Consider the following 20,907-nt stretch of genomic DNA (forward strand, 5'->3'; position numbering starts at 1 on the left):
TCAGACTCTCTATGTGGTAGAAGAACACTGGCTTCAGGTTTGGAGATTGGCGAAAAAACATTTTACAGCAACGGCACAGAAGCTAATTTGGCCATACAATCTTAGAACTGGCACCCCTTATTTTGTCCGATGGTGACAGAAAACTTTGTGAGTCTTAACAAATTCACATAAGGATTTTACCTCTTTACCTAAGGAATTCCAAATATTACACTGGAAATGGGCAAGACAATCAGATCAAAAAGGTGGCACCTCAAAGTAATCAACATAATGCATTTGCAGTGAAGAGGCTATGTCATGAACAGGGCCCGAAGTCAAGGGTGATCTATTAACAATTCTAATATCCTCTTGAGTCTCTTTAACTTCCTTGGAATAGGATTATCTAGGCCCAATCCTGAACAATAAACATTCCACAAGCCACACTATTTAGTATTAACAACCTTCTCTTCTTCAGTTATAGTGGGTAAAAAGAAAAGATAATTGTTACTCCTAGAAGACCCAATGTAAGGGAGCTAAGACACTCCAGTGTTCTTTCTAGGTAACAATAACGTTTTTTACAGCTTCTTCAAAGGCCTTTTCGGAAAGGTTAATGTCAACTTTCTAGGGGTGTACAAAATGCACATAATTAGCTTTTTGTATAATTATGCGACGGTTTGGCAAAATAACACATAATTATAAAAAATGAAATCTGTCATTTAGCATTAAACTTTTGAAGTGAAATGCATCCTCGCTCCAATTTTTCACACAAGCATGCATTTTACTTTAAAAAAACAGTGTAAAAAACACAAAAGCTCAGCGGACAACAGCCATGCATGTTTTGTTGTCCCAGTGTGTTTGCTGTAAGTCTTTACCATGAATGATGTATTTGGGTGAATCTTTACTGAGAATGATGCATAATTACTCAAAGTGGTGTAATGGCAACATTTGTAAACTTTTGCTAAAGAGGTTACCACAAAAGTGCCAAAGCTGCTTTATTTATACTGGCTAAATTTCAGTTTAACTCCTGCCTACAAAGGTCTAGCATCACCACAATAAAAGTACAAACCTACCTTACACCAATGCTCCTTTTCATCATCTGACAGCAGCACCAAACAGTCACTACTTACATAGACTGTTCATGAGACAATGTCTCAGTAGAGTTTTCAAATGTATATTCAGCCAAAAGTGTTAAATCAATTAGTTCTAGAATATAAGTAGGACACCGAGATCAAACAAGTTGGTCCTTTATCTCTTCTCCTGACTAACAACAAAACAAAGTCATCTGAGTGCTCCACTCCAAGTAGTTTCAGAAGGAAATTGGCAAAAAGCAGTCAAAGCGGTCAAAGCACTCATTATTCTTTGCTGAATATCACATAAGGCCTCCGTAGCTGTTCAAACATATTTTTAAAAGCTTAAAAATGGCTGCAAGTATATATCACAGAAGGTCACCAATGGACGCACAAGCTAAAACGGAGACTGGAAAGACAACAAAAGAAATAACAAACTTTAGTTTTATCTTGACTAAAGCGTGTGGCTGAAAATTAAAAAGGAACTTAGAGGGAACACAATAATTCTTGTATCTCCACTGAATACCCAGGAAAAACATGGGGCACTTGATGGTACTACTCGGATATTTGTAGACCATAGTTGGTTTAAGCACCAAATTCTCTAAGCAGAATTGCTGTGATTCTTGTATGAGGTCCTGGGCAGGATACCTAGTATGATAGGTGCCATGGAATCGTGAGTGTTGCATTCTTTCAAGGAATGGACATGCTGTAGATCTGTTGACTGCTGTAAGAAATAGGATGTTATTTGAGAGGGATGCAAGCCACACTCAGGCAACAACCACAATCCTTGTCAGGGTGAACCACAAAACTCACTGAATTGACCTATGCTCAACACTCTGGTAACTTTGTACAACGCAGTCAGGCTTAACTTGGAGGGAATGAGTAAAGAATTTAGGCTGTTCTCAAATGGTAATAAAGCGAAATGACAATACAAGAAAAAGGCAAAACTTACTTAGAAAAAAGGAGAAACTTTTAATAAATAAAATGACACTAAAACTATCAAAATCCAATCAGTAGAACTGGAAATATAACCTTTAATGTTTTCTGTTGAACACTGTTCTAAAACGGACAAAGTGCCAACTGCAAGTACCTGGTCATGTTAGACCAGGACAAAATCGCAAGTTAAGGCAGACTGCGATGGAGGGCGGGCCAGGTACAGAATTGAGAGTGACCCACTGGGATATGTACCTTTTTGTCCTTGAGGCTGTGGTGCGAGGGTCCAACGATGGAATGTGCCATGCTATTTCAGATCCGGTGAGCCAAATATCAGGAGCTGCAAGATGATGCAATTGAAGATCCTGCCTGCCTGTGTCGGATCAGGTGAAGCTACCCAACAGGAGCTGCAAGGTACACCAAGAGCACACTCTGGCTAAAGCTAAGAGTCCAGGACCTGGAGGACAGCACTTGGCGGCTTAGGATTCACTTTCACAGAGACCAGCAGAGGGGAATAGGTCAAGTCCAGGTGGGTCTGGTCAGCTGGGAAGCTGAAGTGGCCTCTGAAACCTTGTTGTGTCCCTGTAGCTCACACAGAAGGTAAGCCAACTGGCCCTCGGAATCACTCTGGGTAGCTGGAATCAAGGCAAGTAGGTCCATTCTTCCTTCTTCAGACAGTAAGGCCGTCCTTCCAGGAGCAGGGCATTCCTTCTTGCAGCAGAGCAGACCTTCTCCTCAATCTTCCACAGGTCCAGGACTGTTGATAAGTAGTTTGGGTCCTATTTTTATATCTGGTGCCAGCTTTTGTGTAGGGAATTTCCAGACCTTCCCTGTTCCTGGCTCCAAACTGTCAAATGTGACAAAGACAAGATTAGGCTTGGTGTCAGGTTCCTTTGTGGGAGCTGTGGGCAACATCCTATGAAATGTGCTCAGGCCATGGCACAGCTCTGCCCCATTCATCCTGCCAAGACCCTCTCTTGCTACTCGCAAGTCCCATTGTTCACTGTCTGGGCCTAATACACATCATTGAGGGGGGGACCATTAACATGGCCAGGAAAATACAAACTTTCTAGAAGTGGCATTTTCAAAGTGGTAATCTCAAACCCGGCTTTACCATTAAAGTGGATTTTGAATTGCAATTCACTCAAGGGTAAGCAAAACTTCTCTTTCTGCTCCCAATCTGAATTTAGCACTTATTATCTGATATAAGGTAACCCAGTTTTAGCATTTGAGAGAGATAGGCTTACCAAAAGTGAAAAACTGAGTTTAGGAGTAGTTTGTCACTGTAGGACATGTAAAACTTAAAGTAACATGTCCTATTTTTTTCAATGGCATGCACCCTGCCATACGAGCCTTCAGGGCCTATCTTAGGGGAAGCCTCTATGTATTAAGAATGAAGGATAACGCCTGCAAAAGGTTTATTTTGCCAGGTCAAATTATAGTTGAAACTTGTGAGAAGTTGGCCTGGTATATGCTGTCCACTAGTTATACTGGGCACCTTGCACCAGTCCAAACAACCCTTATTGATGATTAGGTTTAAGACAACCTTTATTGAAAGCTATCCTAGTGGTAGCTATGGAGATCTTCAGGCTAAGTTTTGAAGGAGTGTAAAGCAGCTTGGTTTACGAGATTATAAACTCTTGAATAACTAAATGAAAGGAGAACCACACATGGTATATATATAAAATATATGTATTTATAAGTTAGAGAGCAAGGCATAAAATAACACAGTTATTAAACGACAGTAAATAGCACAATATACAATGGGCCCCAAGGGGGGACCAAACCATATATTAATAAAGTGGTATAAGAACCACGACTTGACTAGACAGTGCCTAGAAAATGTAGAATCGCTGGGACCCCAAGGAACCACCCAAGGCAGTGACACAGGGAACCCACGGGGGACATGTGCAGTGTAAGAACACAGCCACGAGCCCCGTACAATTCAATGGGAAAGTCACGGTTAGAATTTTAAAGAATAAGGACACTTAGGAGAGGACTTTGAGCAAACCCTTTCAGACTTAGAGGGTTCTAGGGCCAGCACCCATGGGAGCACCGGAGTACTCGTGTTACCTCACCCAGGGAAGCCGGGTGCATAGGTGTCAAATGGTATCGGGAATCGTCAATGATTTCAATGGCGATGTGCTGCAAAGTGCTGCTGCCGTGGAAAGGAGAAGTGTCCGGAGTGATACAAGCCTGGATCGAAGATGTGAAGAACCTGAAAGCAGAGGGGACAGAGTCTGGGTCACTAGCCAGTGACCAGGGGCACAATAGACGAATGCCCACCGATGTCGGGTGTTTCAGGTGCGAAGAGGTGAAGCTTGACTCCACTGCCAAGGGGACCAAGAGGCACCGACGATGACCACAGTCCACAGGTGAGATGTCCCATGAAGGATGTTGAGTGCTGGGGGGATCAGTTTCCGGATTGGAGACCAACAAGCCTTGGCAACGGCAACCCATGCGGTGAGAGACAAATTGCTTCGGTGTGGACCAGCAAGGTCCTGTGGACTCCCCAAGCGATAGAGAGTCAGGGCACGTCTGTAGCAACCAGGTAAGCCCATTAAAAGTCAAAGTAGCCTTCTCAGGGACTCACAAGTCGACGGACAAGGGATCCCGAAGGCCAGCAATCTTCAGTGGAATCACTGCTCAGGGTCTGGACTACAAGTGACCCAAATCACAGCCTTAGGGATCGCCAAGAAGCATATGCTGCTGCAAATGGTTGCGGAGTCCAGGGGTCCGGGTTGCACGGTCCCCACGAGGGCTTCAGATCTCAGGTTTACTGAGAGCACGGATCAGCCTCGGGGAAGCTTGGAAACCCACCACCTGTGTTGCAAAATCGTCGGTGTCCTTTGGGAGCAGCTTCGATGCAAACCGGACAGATGCGTCTTTGGTACCTGCCTTGCAGGGGAGTAACTCCTTTACTCCAAGGGAGATTCTTTGGTCATCCAACGTCGTGTAGATAGTAGAAGTTCTGGGATTCTGTAGCAGAGTTTCGTCCAGGTAAATCTAAAGTCCTGTAGTCAGGGGCTCCTACTTTATACCCAAGGAAGGGGTGGGACAAACTCTGGGGACCCACCTATGGGAGGGTCAGGACAGAGGGTTGGCTACACCCATGTCCTTTGTCTAGTTCCGCACCAGAGCAGGAGCTGAGTGCCCCTGCAACCGGTATGAGCTGGACTATGCACAGGGACACCAAACGTGCTCCCAGAGTAAACATCGAAGCACTCTTGGAGTGCACCCACCCAGCCCCAATACACTAAAGCCTGTCTAGGAGGTGGTTACACATCCCTGTGACAGGAAACCTATTGTTCAGGCCTCCCCTGCCGAAGTTTCGTCCAGCAGCAGGAGGGCAAACTCGTGTCTGTGGCTGGCAGCATCCATTTTGTGATGCCAGGGTCTGTTAAGCTGGTACCGGGTGTACCAGTGGTACCATGTTTCTCCCTCTAGTAGGGTGGAATCATACCTCCCACACCAGTTACTGGTGTGGAGGTATGATTCCAAGGTGTTTGACACCAAACACAACATGTTTCCATGCAGCCATTCCAAAGTTAGCATTTACCGCAAGGTTATAATGCACTTAAGAGTATATAGTTTGGCTACATCACAAACAACCCCAGAATTAAGGTTCCGAAGGCTGCAGAGGAGCTCTGCTCATGCATGGGCACCCTTTCACATAAAACCCAGCACCCTGCCTTCAGGATTGATAAGGTCTGTCAAAGGGGTGACTGATAGGTTTATATGTGCAATGATATGGAGAGATATAGTGAACCTATATCTCAGTAAGGGGTGCATACACCATCTTAGACAGGCTGCAGTAGCAGAACTGTTGTGTCATTTTGAATGCCATCTCAGGGGTGGCATAATACATGCTGCAGCCCCTGGTAGGCCTCTGGGGTACCTATGCCCTGGGTAAATAGTATACCATATACTAGGGACTTATAAGGGTACCCCAGAACACAATCTGGAGTGTACCTAAAGTACATGGAATCCATTTAGAGAGGAAACAGCTAGGCTGGGGCCCTGAATAGCAGGGTCCCAGCCAGACTAAAGTCGAATAACAGTGAAACATCAGCAAAAAGTGGGGGTAACCATAAGAAGCAGATCCCACTCTCCTACAAAACTACACTACAGGCTGCAGTGGCAGGCCTGACACATGTTTTAAAAGGCTACTAAAGTTGGTGGGATAATAAGTGATATCGCCCACAAGTAGCATTGACAAATGTAAATAAGGGAAATCTTTATTGCATGATTACCTAAAATCATTTACAAAAAGCAATGTAAATTATGTCATAAAATAGTGAATGTAAAAATGTAAAATGTCGCAACATGTGTAGCCCAAACAGGGTTAGCAGCATCAGGAAGTGCTGCGGCATGTATAAGAGAGCAGCAAATAACTCAAAGACTTATTTTGGGTGTTATTTTGTGCAGCATCAAGTGCTACTTTTGTGTTATTTTTTGCAGCATCAAGTGCTACTCTAGACAGGAATTACTCAATTTTAGGAACACTAATTTATCACACTGTCAATATGATTCTTTGCCACTAGTTGAAGGACCTTTTTTGTGTAGAAACTGCTATTGTCAGAGCAATGTTGTTGATATAAGGCGGACCTGGGTAACATCCGATCACCAGTTATCAAATAAGGCTCCTTACCATGTAAATCCAGCCTCCTCACCATGTGAGCCATATTCCACAACTAAAAACGAGCGAAAATGGAAAAACATACTTTGCTATGTCCGTTCCCTTCCCAAACATTCTACTGAAATTTGGGATTTAGTTTCTTCAATACAGCCTGAGCTGGGGTTTCTAACGGAAACCTGGCTCAAACCCCATTCTATGCCTTCTATCACTTTGGCAATACCAGAGGGTTTGAAGTTTATTAGAATGGGGGGAGGGCTTGCCATTATACACAAAGATAGTATTAACGTCTGTGTTCTGGATGAATACTGTCATCCAAAGATGGAAGCTTTTATTTTCCGAATTGATTTATCATCTCAAGTCAGTTGGAAAGGGGCCCTGATCTTTCGTCCTCCTGGCCCCATAGCAGAATTTTCAAACTTACTCACTGAACTCATAGCCCCTCACGTACTCGCCAGCACTAACTTTGTGTTACTAGGCGATTTTAACATTCACAGTGAATGTTCTAATAATATGTAGCCATTAACCTTTCTGAATAATCTTGCACTTTTAGGCCTAAATAAACTGAATGAAGGTCCTACCCATATGGCTGGCCACACATTGGATATTGTTCTGTCCAACTCCCCCAACATACAGTGTGAACAACCAGTGCAACCTACATGGACTGACCATGCCTTAATTGAATTTGTCATTGAGAGCCATAAAGTTGAACATCGGGGTCCATGTCAAGACACTGGGATGGCCCGCAGGCAATGGCAGAAAGGCTCTTCAGAGAACTTCAGAGCTTCCCTGAAGTGCCTCGAAATAAACATTTAGATAATCTAGAAAAAGCTCTCACTAAGTACAATTTTGCATTAACGGAAACCATTGACCATCTTGCACCAGTGAAACGCTTCTCTACTTACCCAAAACATCAGCAAGCTGTCTGATTTATCCCCCAGCTACTTATTAAAAAAAAACTATGTAGAAAACATGAGAGGAAATGGCGTACCACTCATGAGGAGAGAGATAAAACCCAGTTTCTAATCTCTTTGTCAAGCTATCACAGTAGTATTAAGCTCGCACGAAAGAATCACATCTCCACCCAACTTACATTGGCTGGTAAGGCGCCAAAGGTTTTATATAACATCTTTCAGTTGTTTACGAAACCTAAGGCATGTGAGAATGCAGAAGCACCCTCACAAACACTTTGTGATAACATCGCATCCTATTTCTCACAACAAATAGAATCAATTTATGATAATAATGTTTCTGCAGGGAGTTCACATCAAATGCAAACTGTGACAATAGATGCAGCAGGATTGACCTCTTCTATGCTGCTTGAGAACTTCCCTCCCCTTACTAATACAGATGTAGAAGCTTTAATGCACCAAGTGAAGACCGGCTCCCCGTGCAACTTGATCCCTGCAAGAATAGCTAACACCCTTATTCCTCAACTTGCCCCATTGATTGGACATCTTTTGAATCTTTCACTAAAAGAAGGTTATGTTCCACCGGAATGGAAAGCAGCATAGATTATGCCTATTCGAAAGAACACGAAGGCCCCTCTGACTGATCTGACCAATCTTCGGCCTATCTCACTCTTGCCATTTCTGAGTAAAGTACTAGAGAGGTATGTCAACAAGCACCTCTCCAGTTATGTTGAATTGTCAGGCAACCTAGACCCTTCTCAGTCAGGTTTTAGGCCCAAATATAGCACCGAACCAGCCTTGCTAGTGGTCACAGATAACATCCGAATGACCCTAGACAAAGGCCATTCTATGATTCTGGTGCTATTGGACCTATCCGCCTCATTCAACACTGTCTCCCACCAAATACTACTCAAAAGACTGAAGGAAATAGGACTAAGAGATTCTTGCCTTTCGTTGGATGGCTAGTTTTCTATCTGGTCGGACTCAGACGGTTAATTTAGGCCCGTATCGTTCGGCACCCATGGAACTTACCAAAGGAGTTCCACAGGGCTCTTGCTTGAGCCCTACTCTATTTAATATCTATGTGACTGCCTTGGCTAATGTTCTAAGGAAACATGGGTTTATTCCGATATCTTATGCCGACGATATGCAGCTACTCTTTCCCTTCGATGAACTAACTCCTACCATTCAGGAGACCGTCTCTTTGGGCATGAATGCCATTTCACAATGGATGAGGAATAACTTTCTTCAGTGCAATGTCGGGAAGACCAAGCTCCTACTTTTTGGGGAAGCCCCCATATTATGGTCCCCCAAATTGGTGGCCCATTAATCTTGGAAAGCCTCCTATTCCCAAAATTTCTGTTAAAAACTTGGGAGTCCGGTTAGACCATGCCCTTACTTTCACAGAACATGTTGGCCAGACAGTTGGTACATGCTTCCATACCTTGGGCCTACTTCGGTGAGTCTTCCCTTTACTTCCAGACTCTGTAAGAAAGACTCTGAATCAGGCCCTTATACTGAGTCGCCTAGATATTGTAACGGTTTGTTGCTTTCTGCTAATGAAGCGTCATTCAATAAACTACAAGTGCTTCAGAATACGGCGGCGCGACTGGTTCTGAATATGCCACCCAGATCTGCCTCCCGTCCTCTTCTCTTAAAACTCCATTGGCTGCCAATACGCCAACGGATAAAATTTAAGATTTGCTGTACCAGCCACAAAGCACTATTCAATCTCGGTCCCAGCTATTTGTCAGAAAAATTCATTCTCTAGCACCCCCCGAGATCTTTGCGTTCCAGCACCAAACATCTACTGATGGTCCCTAGAATTAGGAGAGCGAGATTAGGAGGGAAATCTCTATCATACCTTGGACCATAATACTGGAACAAACTTCCCCTTTTTCTAAGAGAATGCTCAAATCATTTAGTTTTTAGGAAATTACTTAAAACCACTTTGTTCTGCTTTTAATTTTAAAAAAAACACAGCCTTCGCTGTACAGTTGATATGCCTCCACAAAAGCGCAGAGATACTCCTTGGAGTCGATTCTGGCACTATATAAACCCTTAAAAAAAAAAAATACAAAATGAGGCATCACTGGGCAAAGCCAGAAAATATGGGGTGCTTGGGCGTGCAGTATTGTATCATGCAGACATGCATACGATTATATTGTGCGTGGACATGCATCAGCAGAATACAGTCGATTATTTCAGGGTTGCTATGTGGCCCTCAATATTTTGCACCCAAGCCAGTCATACATGTATCTCAGAGGAGCGTATGCATAAAAATCAAATTAACCTGGAGCATCCATATGCTGTATAATGCATGCTTGGGACCCTCGAGTAGTGCAACCTTCCTGTAAACCAATGTGCTCCTCGGTGTCCTAGGGTGCAAGCTGCTTGTGTAAAATCATTTAGTCATAGCACAAGACTTCTCGGCTCTGTCATGGAGTGCAACTTGTGTTTCAATAAGGATAGAGGTGAAATTGTGTCTCTCAGTAAAGCCCCTCTGGGGATCAATCCCTTTCAGGACGAATGCCCTCACCCACCATAGGTGGCATGCTTCATCATATGGGCTTCTCCTCCCAGTGGGAAAACCTAGTCCCACTGAGGGCTACAACTCCCTCACTATGAGGTAGGAGCTCTGGGATGTTTTTGTTGAATGTCGTAAGATGTTGAGGATGCTAAAATCCCATATGTGAGTGCTAGGCGTTGTGAGGGTGCAGCTCTGGATGTGATTGGAAGTATATATGTGATTCTAAAACTACCTAGTAGGGACAAAAAGTTTTTTATTGGCTTGTCCAAGCTGGCAGGATTAAAAAGCAGTGCAAAGCAGTGTGAATTAGACTGCTAAGATGTAAAGGTCGGTCAATATGTTTCAACCTATCTGGTGTTTACAAGTGTCCAGGCTTTCATCAGGACCAAAAGAAATAAACAATGCTGCTGTATATGTGAAACAATTAGAAAAGCAATACTAAAGTGATACCAAACCAGTAATCCAATGTCAAACTCGGTATTACTGGCACTTATCTAAATCGATGGATAAGTAGACCCACCTCTACCTGGTAACAACTCAGGGAAGGGGGCCAACTCTCTCCGTTGGTACCCTGTTGCAGTACATGAGCTGCAACCGGAGGCCAGCTGCTGGCGTCCAGTGGGTAGGTGACCTCTGTGTCGGTGGGTAGGTGACCTCTGTGGCCCTGGTTGCCAAATATGGCCAGGCAATGGCGTTGTCCAATGTAGATGAATTAGGCTGGAACACAGTCTGATATTGGGTTATAATGTGATTTTTATAAATGGGGTGCAAGATGGAGTCTTTCCATGTGTCTGGTACTGCAGATGTATTATAGCATTGATTGGGCAGGCTGTGCATGTGAAGAGCCCTGAATTCTCGATCTTCATTGAAGATGCTGCCCGGTAGACCATTGGGTCCATGAGCTCCATTCTTCAGAATGCCCTTAAGAGTAATTAAGGTTTATTTTTCGGTTATGGCAATTTAATCTGCCTCATATTTGTCAGGATGGTTGACCTCCATCTCCACGGTATTATCCAAGGGTTCATCTAAGTCAACGTAGAGCTTTGTTGTGTAGGCTGCCCAATAGTTGGCAGGTACAGTGTTCTGTATGTGGATTCCACCATTAAGGCCGTTGATGTAACTCAAAAAATTCCCTGTTCTTGTTAGGTACTAGCAGAGGAGCATATATGTATTTCCATTTCTCATCTATGTAGGTTTGTTTGAGCTGCCAAGTGCTTTTTGTGTGTTTTTCTGGATGTTTTCTGATTTTTCCCCTTCCGCACGCACTTCTCTCTCTTATACTGTGACTCTGCCTGGCGACACCTCTTTTTGCTCTTGTTAAATTCTTTGTTATAGAGGAAGTAAATGGGCCCCTTTCCAATAAGTTTACCTTTATGTATAGGTTGCTTTCCTGCACTCAGCGCTTCGAATAGCGAATCCATTTGTTCTGTCTAGCTTTTCTCAGTGCCACTTGTTTGTATGTATGGTTTATCTGTCCCAGCAGGAGAACCCCCCTTAAATGATTTTTATTGATGCCGGCTCGCTGGTTGAAGCGAGCATTTGACCAGTTGGAAGATGTACCTCGTGCATTGTGGCACTTTCGTTCACAAAAATGGATAGTGGGTGATAATAGCTTGCGGTAGTATGTTGCACCTTAAATGCTTCGAACCTCCTCAATAGGTCCTTGCTCATGAAAATCTAGTCTAACATGGAGATATTTTTAAGGGTGGGTTGTGATTTGCTATTCATTGCCCCCATTTGATTCACAGACCCCAATTTAAATTCATTAATGCAGACTTCCATAATATTCCGCCCACTCTCCCCTTGATGTTGCTCTGGGCAACTCAGATCTCTCATGTTGAAGTCACCGGTCACAATACAATCATGCCCCGGATGCTCGTGAAGGTAATTATCTTAATATTCATGGTTTTTGCCTTCTTTTTTTGTGTTAACGTAGAGGTTAGTTACTGCAACAGTAGTTGATGTTCCCTCTAATCCTATTCCTTTTATATTTAGGATCTGGACATCGGGTGAGTGCGTGGGCCATTCCTTGACTCATATTAAAGATTTAGTTTTATAAAAATCGAGACCCCACCAATGGGTCTTCGAAAGAGGTTTTTCTTGTAAGCCAGTGTGTGGATCACCTGAAAGCCTTTAATAAAACTTGGTGTTGTCAGCCATGTTTCCTGTAAATATAAAATATCTCCTGTTTGAAGGAATTCCATAGCTTCTTTGTTTGCTATGGTGGATTTGAACCCCGCCACGGTCCAGCCTATTATTCTGATCCTAGATCTTGTTGTGTTCTGCTTTATTGCAAGTGATTTGGGCTGCCCTTAAAGTCTGCTGGTGTTGCTGTCGGGGCGAAATCAGGTATTTTCATGTGCTAGGAGTTTGCCCTCCCATAAGTTTGCAGTGCCGTGGAGATCCAGGCCCAGTCTTCTGATGCCCTTGAATCCTGAGTTGCTCTTACCTCCATGCAATATCTAGTGCCACCACTCTTATAAAGCTGTATTTTTATGTTGTTGTTGCAGAATTGTGTTGAAATCGGTTTGGTGACCCTTAGTATACATTTCAAGGGTAGTTGTAATCCTAGAATTTGCAGCCTCTGCAATAGGACATGGGGGTACTTCTCCATTGTGCAATGTCTACACGTATCCCCCAATCCTTGAGTAGGTCTTTTTCTGCCATGATGTTTTGGGTATCCGCCCTACTTGTCCACTTCGTCAGGGTGGATAGATGCCCTACGATTTCTTTTTGGCCTGTTATTTTACTTGGATGACCATCGTCCATACTTATTGTAGGACTTCCACTTTTGCCCAGGAGTGTGGTGCTGATTGAGTCTGCTATGCCGATTGTTTCACCTGATTCCATTGTGGCAATGAATGCTCGGTGGGGCAATTCCTCATTTTCAGTATTTTTCCTGTTTTGTGTGTTCTTGGTCCACGCTTCTCTGCATTGGTGTATTAAAGTGGATAATAAATCTGGCAGTGTAGTTAACTTTTCACCTATTGCTTTAAATGTATTATTTGCTAGGCTTGCGGTGGCCCCCTGGCCTTTTTCTCTAGTGTCCCAATGGTCAGATTTGGAATTAAGCATGTCCACCTTTTTGTCAATTGTCAGGACGCTTTATGCCAGCATGAGTATTAATTCCAGTTGTATCTCTAATTTGTGGGATTGCCAGGTAAGTGCCTTAACTGCTGCCAACAAGGAGGAATTTATTGTATTCAGAATTTGTGCCAGGCTATCCTTGTGAATGGAATCTTGAACTTGGGGATAGGTTCCGGGGTGTCGGCCCATAAAAGCTCATTTGAATGCATCCACCCTTAATTGTGCTCCACTGTCTGTTTCTACTGGTGTTTTTTCAGTGAGTTGAAGCCTGGATCGCATCATAGTCCCTGGAGCATTGGGCTCTATATATAGCATGCTAAAAACACAGAGTAGTTTTTGTGTTTGTGTTTGCGCCCTTCCTGATTTGCTTGCTGGTGTAGAGCAGTTCTTACTAATTCCCCAAGCACAAAGGTTGCTGGAATCATTCAGTGTGTTATATTGCTGTTTATTAGTATGATGAAGAAGGGCCTCTATTTCAAACACATCATTTTTTGGGTGAGGCCCCTGAATGTTTGACACTGCATTTTGCCTGGTACTTCGCCGTTGTTTACTGTTGATGATATTTCAATAATCTCTGATTGCTATGTTTGTTGCTCTGGCATACCGTGATTAAGTTTTTTGGACACTATTGCTAGCCACAGCCATGTCTGCCTTGTCTGCAAGTCTCACCATATCTACGATTAGCGATTCTTTAAGACTGTGGGGAACTGTACAATGTGAGATATAGACTGGTGCCTCTCTCTGCGTTGTCACTTCCTGGGCAGCCGTGGAAGGGCCTTATCTAGTATCTACTACTAGTCCCTCATCCTTCACCATACAGTCCCCGAATGTATTGGCCTTCAGTCTTGTAAAGTATTGATGTATCAGAATGCTTGCTCTAGCCAGGTTTCGGGTCACCGACCTCTAGAAATGCTTTGACCTTCTCCTCCTTCCGCTGCTGAAGACTGACTGTGCAACTAGGTCCCCATTATACGCCGCCCTGGCATACTTTTCTGTCCACTGTATGATACCCTTGGGGCCCCGCCCTTTGTTTCTTCAGTACCTAGTTCCATAGGAAGCGCTTTTGTCCCCACACCCCTCATTTTTCTGGATGTAATACTATTTCTGTGAGCCTCAAAGACCCTAATTATTTCCAGTTACTATACAATGCAGAAGCCTGCTGTCTGGTCCTGCGCACCCGTTTTCCTACCCGCTTTCTTGAATTCAGGGGCCTGCTTTGACTATGTTGGGTAGCTGGTGTGGCTTGCGCAAGCTGTCCTGCCAATGGTGTTATTCTCATTGCTAGACAGGTAGGTATACTTAGTTTCTTGTTGGCTGATAGGTGTTTTTTTCCTGTTCAATTCAGTTATCTAATAGGTGGGCATTACGGGATTTTTCAGAGTGTTTTGGGGTGTTCCAGTTGTGTTGTCTACGCAACTTTATAATTGCTGAGCAACACGGCATCCTCCTCTAGCCACCTCCAATCACTTGGGCTGCTTCTTGGCTACAATCAGTCCCCCTTGTTGTTTGGTTTTCCCCGTTGGTTAGCCTCTTTCAACTTAAGGCGGTGCCATGTGGCGTCTGTGGCGTATGTGGGCAGTGGGTGTGGGAGTGTAATCCCTAGGAAGCCCAGGAGGGGCGGGGGGGGGGCTAACTGGCTACATGCTGTAGTCAAGTGACACAAACCTCCCTCTTCTTGGCACCCTTGCTGTCTGTGTCAGGTCCTGCACTGCAAAAGCCAGGCGCTTCACAGCACAGTCACAAAGCCGCAGTGCTGCGTTGTCCCCCCAAAAAGCAGTAAAACTCACTTAATTCTCACTTAATGCTCCCCTGCCCCCTGCAACCAGCTAACTCAGCTCCTGGCTCCAGTCCACTCCAGTCCGCTCACTCGCTCTGGGCACTCTGTTCGGCACTGCCCTGTGCGTTCTCTCCAGGCCGACCCTTGGCCTGACCCTTAACCCTTCCAGCCTACGGGACTCCCGCTGTGCTGGAGTGCCACCAGAGTACAACTGCTGAATCTGTCTGCTGCTCCACTGCTACAACGCTCCCCCCTCTGTCTTTCCGATCTCATGGACCTGCAGCAATGGTGGCAGTGGTGGCAGCGCAGTGAGGAATGTTGCGGCATCAGATGCCGGCCCGCCCTGCTGCGGCTCCCGCTGTTAGGTGGTTAGGTAGGAGCACAGACTGGAACACAATGCAGCTCACAGCTCACAGCTCAGCGCTCAGCGGTCAGCTGTCTGTTCAGTTTCGTTTCACACTTATGCTTCCGTAATCACGTATCGGACCATGTAGCAGCTAGCTGACTGAAGGTCTCAGTGGACCTACAGAGGAGTGACAAATGTCTCCTTTTGAATATCACAGCTAGGAGATAAAAATACAGACTGGAAAATACTGCTTTGGCACCCTGCATAGATATTGATTGAAGATGTAGATTGAATTACTGATAATCACTAAGGAACCAAACCCCCACTATTAGGAGGCTAAAAAGAGGAAAGCAGGATAACATATCCAGAGTCAGAAGATTCACAAGGGAAATAACCCAAAATTGCTTAGAGGCAGAATGACAACAAAAATAGCATAATGTGCCATGCCCAAGATCGGCAAATAAACTCCAAAGACTTGATGGAATAATGGTCGTCAGGATAAAGGTATCACGCTTCCACCCCTGTTAAGAGCCAATTATCTAATTTTTCCTTTTTTTCTGTTTGTCATGAGAAGAAAAAAATAACAGTTTCCATCACACCTTGGGAGCAAAATCCCATGGGGTGAGGACAATTTTTTTTATTTTTTTCAGAAACAAATTCTTGCTATGGGAATTTCTGAAAAATAAAGAAAATTTGGTGCACAGCCCTCAGCAATATAGTGGATGCACACCAAACTTAGGGGCTTATTTAAAAAGACCCTTGCACCACTGGTACGTCACTTTTGTGTGACGCACCGGCAGCGCATATTGTTGCCCCATTTTTACAAGGACATGAAAAGCCACCCTGCGTGGCTTTTCCTGTGATTGTAAATATGGCCCCTTTACACGCAGTGCTTTGCATGAAAGGACACTCCATGGGTGTTGCTGTGGGTGTTCCCACGCAATACCCATGGAACCTGACATATGTCCAGATTTACGAGAAATTGTAAACCTGGAAATGCATCTGAAGCAGCTGCAGCCTGTGCAGGTAAGAGCGGTGGGGCCGTGTGGGGGGATTCCGACTCAAGACCATGAGGGAAAAATAATTATTTATTTAATTTTCCCTCGTCATTGCCTGTCTAAATCCCCTCCCACCTGTCCCCACTGCTCTTACCTGCATGAGTCACTGCTGGTCTGAATGCTATGCCTCCCTGCAGGAGGCGCAGGGAGGCACAACAATGAGAAATGTATTCCTTTCTCCCCATTTTTTAACCTCTTTCTATGCGTGATGCATTCTGCAGCACACATAGAACGAGGAAACCACCTCTTGTGATTGCCTATGTGCAGTAATGTGTCGCTAGAAGGAGCACACATAGAAGTTTCAAAACGCCATTTCAGATTGTTTATATGTAAGAAGGGACACCTTCTTGCACATAAACAATCATCTCTGTGACGCAGGCATCCTTGCACCGTGGTGCAAGGGTGCCTGTGTCGGCGCATTGTAGCTAATTGTGTGCTATTGCAAGGGAGAGCAAAGCGATCCATCATATCATAGATAAGACGCATCCCTGTGCTTTGGAATTAACGAAGTGCGGCGCAGCCAAATGGTTTGCGGCATCCCGCTGCGTTAATTCTTTATAAATAATGCCCCAAGTGTGGGAAGGCATGGAGAACACTGACTTCAGACAGAATTTTTTTTCTTTGACAGGTGGCAGTCAGGCTGGAAGGGGGAGAACCATCCTGTCTAAGTTCTTAATAGGCCCTTTTGTATATGAGGGGCGTGGCTGACACATAACTGCAGAGTCCATATCGCCATCTAGTACTGATAGCTGAATGTTTTATTATCTGTTTTAAGTTTCAAAAAAGGGCTTGTTTCTCTGCAAGCCTTAAAATAGAACGAGGATAATGGCAGTCTGGTTTATTTGAAGGTCAAATTCGATTTTCTAAATAAATGGCACCCACACTACCTTTACACAGGTGTTGCAGTTTATAATGAAAAGTGTATTATTGCTGTATCAATTAGTATAAAAATAAAATGTCTTGCTTTTTCTTCAAAATGGGTACTGTGTGCAATCCAAATTTATATGTTTTAGGCAATTTACTTTTCAAGATCATCACTGAAAGTAATTTCACTTCCTACAGGCATAATTTTACTGCTCGAAAGTGAAAACTTAAATGGCAAGGATTTTTGAACCATAGAAATTCAGATAATGTTCTTTTTCCATTTCAAAAGATGGAACATTTATTTTTAAAAGCTAGTGATTTCCATCCTGGATGCCTTTTTTATATTAGAATATTCATACCTGTGCAGATATCTTCAGGCATTACCCTTTCAGTGATCTGACTCTAATCATTATTTTCAATAATGTAACTTGCAAGTGCTGCAGATAAAATCAGACACTTCGCAATGCCTACAAATTATTTTTCAGCAGTAGGGGAATGCAGCCATCCCATCAATCTATCACATATTTTCCCTGCCAGCAATGTTTATTGTTAGTGGTGCTACACCAGCCACTGAAAATACACCGCTTCGTAAAAAAAAAAAAAACTGTGAGTTTTACAACAATGAGTTGTCCCTGTATTATATATAGGAACCTGAAATCATCTCATGATGAGCTTTTTATCTGGTTGCTGATTGCAAATAAAAATGCATGGCATAGACTGTTCAACACCGAGGGGCATATTCTCAAGGACTTATCGCAGAGTATTCAGCACTTTAGCGCCCCAAAAGTGGTGAAATATTAATCGTCCCATTCTCAAGCTGGTGCAAACTGCCGAAATCGCCAGTTTTTCCAGGCGATAGCTTCCGCAAAAAATGATATGCAGAGTAGACGTTCACATGCAAAAACACACAAAAACACCACTTCGTGTTATTCTCAATGATCAGCCAGATCGGCGAAACGATCCAAAAACAGATGATAAGGCGCGTTAGCAGCAGGGAATGAACACTTGCCTTTTACTGGTGTTAAGCAAGACGACAACCTGCAGTATAAAAGGGAGCCCACTCCAGAGCCACATCAGCAGACCAACACATGTTATGGAGCTACTGATCATGCAGCTCGGAGACCCATGAGACCCACAATACCCACCGCCACCATCCCCTGGCCCCCCCGGACTACCACCGAGCCAGCGCAGAATAAGACAGCAGTCCTTCCGAAAACACACCAGCCTCGCAGACTTAAAGCCAGAGGAAGTCATTGCCCACTACAGGCTCAAAAGGACAACAATCCTCCGCATCCTGACCCAAGTTGCCCACAGGCTGACGGTACCAACACAGCGGACAACCAACATCCCTACGCAGACAAAGCTTCTGGCTGTGCTGCACCTGTTGGCCTCTGGTACCTTCCAACCAACAACCGCCAGAGTTGGAGGAGTCTCACAGCCAGCACTATCAAAGTTCATCACAACTGTCTTGGATGTAACCCTGGGCGTAGTACTATGCTACGCTCGTGGAGCGTGCCTAGTTTGCGCTACTATGCACTACGCAAATTGCACGTAGCACAGTGCAAAAATGCGTAGCGTAGCGGGCATTTTTTGCTTGCTCACGGTCCTCAACGTCAAGTTGGCGACCGCGAGCTTGCAAAATCAACATTACGGTGAGACTTTTTCCTCGTTCCCTATCAGCAACATCAAGTTGCCGATCGTGAGCGTGGAAAATAAACCTCCCAGCGAGATTCTCAATGCGGGGAGTTCAGGTTTCTCATTGCGAGTGGTCGCGTATCCTCGCGACTGCTCGCAATGAGAATCTACCAGTCCGCGTTGAGAATGCTGCCACTCGAGTACAAATCTACTCGAGAGGCAGAAAACGACCACTTGCACTGTGCAAGATGCCGTTTGCAATGATTGCACAGTGCGGACAAGCATCCGGCACTGTGTAATCAGTGCGAACAGCATTTCCCTACCACACTAAGCAGTTCGCGTAGCTACGTGTAGTGTGCGTAGTGCGAAGTGCACTTCGCATAGCTACGCGTAGTGATACTACGCAAACTATGCCCAGGATTACTTGGATGCCATCATCAGCTTGGTACCCCAGCACCTTCACTTCCTCCACACTGCGCAGGAACAGCTGGAGACCAAGCAAGGCTTCTATACCATAGCTGGCTTCCCGCACGTATTGGGGGCAATTCACTGCACACATGTCCTACTTGTGCCCCCAGCCAACACTGCACACAATTACCGCACCGGAAAGCACACGCATTCCATCAATGTGCAGGCAATAATGGACCACCAGGGACTCTTCACCAACGTCGTCGCCAACTACCCAGGCAGTGATTCCTACATCTTCCGACAGTCCATCATCAACCAGTGCTTCGAGGAAGTCACCAACGGAAATGCCCTGCTCGTTCGTAAGTACTAAATGAACACACCACACACATCAACTCCACAATCATGCAACTCACAACTGTGGGAATGCACACGTTACAACATTGCATACAACAAGCTAAATAACATGCCCACGTACCAGACATGACAACACAAGGAACTGTGATAACAGGGGCCAGCCATGTAGATAAACCATCCACGTCATGGCACCTCTGCCACACAATAGCTGGATGTGCGAAGGAGGCAAGTGACCCATGAATCAGAATGAACACAATGCCAAGTGAGGCGGTGATGTGCTGAACAGACTCAAGTATGCAGATCACAGACATATCCATGTGGACATATACTGCTGGTGTATGTAGTGTTGTAGACAGTGGACGCAACCATGTTACCTCAGGCAGTGGGGTAGACCTTGGACATGTAGCTATGTCGTCCCCCCTGTAAGTGTAAGCAGAGTGGGCTGGGCCAGACTAGGAGTGGAAATTAATAGCCCGGGGCTCAGGGCGTGGTTCACTTCCGGGATGGGCACAAAAGCAACTACTGTGTGTGTCTCTGTGTCCACCATATCCTCACCATAGGCCTACACACATGTGGGCGACCACCTTCAATGGCCAATATCACAGTGTCATTGTCAGGCTTGTGGACATGCGCAGACAGTCATGACAATGGTGTGTCTTAGGTGTGCAAGTGATGCAACCGCGTAGAGCACACAAGTAAATAGGTTTGGGGGGAGTGAGGGGCAGCTGTGAGGCAACGTGTTAGAATCCGGGTTCTCTGGTTGGCACAGGTAGGTACTTGTGACAAGCAGGTAACCTTTCCTCTAGTCAGGGTAAGGGGTTACACTCCTAAAATAACCCCTGCTCACCCTCTAGGTAGCTTGGCGCGAGCAGACAAGGCTTATCTCAGAGCGTTATAGGTTAAGCATTTGTGAACACATACAGTAACCAAGTGACAACACTACAAATGGACACCACACAGGTTTTTATATCAAAAATAAGGATTCTTTATATAGAGTTACCACAAGACCATTAAACGACAAAAACACACAATACTGTTACTTTAGATGGTAGAAGTTTGATTAGTTCTCTTAAGTTCTTAAATGTGACACTTTAAGTCAATGTACCTTAGATGCGACACGCAGGGCAAAGAAAGTGTTGCAACAAAGCTGATGTGATGATGTTTTTGGTACAAAGAAATAAAGACGTGAAGATCTTCCAGATGAGTTACGCTTCTCCGATGTTGCGAGAAGACTCGACTTGATGTGTCAGCTGCAGCGGCGTCACCCTTTACGTGATGTGACGACAGCGGCCTTGGCAGCGGCACTCTTCTCCAACGTTTGCGAG

The sequence above is a fragment of the Triturus cristatus genome, chromosome 5_2, assembly GCF_964204655.1.
Source record: "Triturus cristatus chromosome 5_2, aTriCri1.1, whole genome shotgun sequence".
Lineage (NCBI taxonomy): Eukaryota > Metazoa > Chordata > Amphibia > Caudata > Salamandridae > Triturus > Triturus cristatus.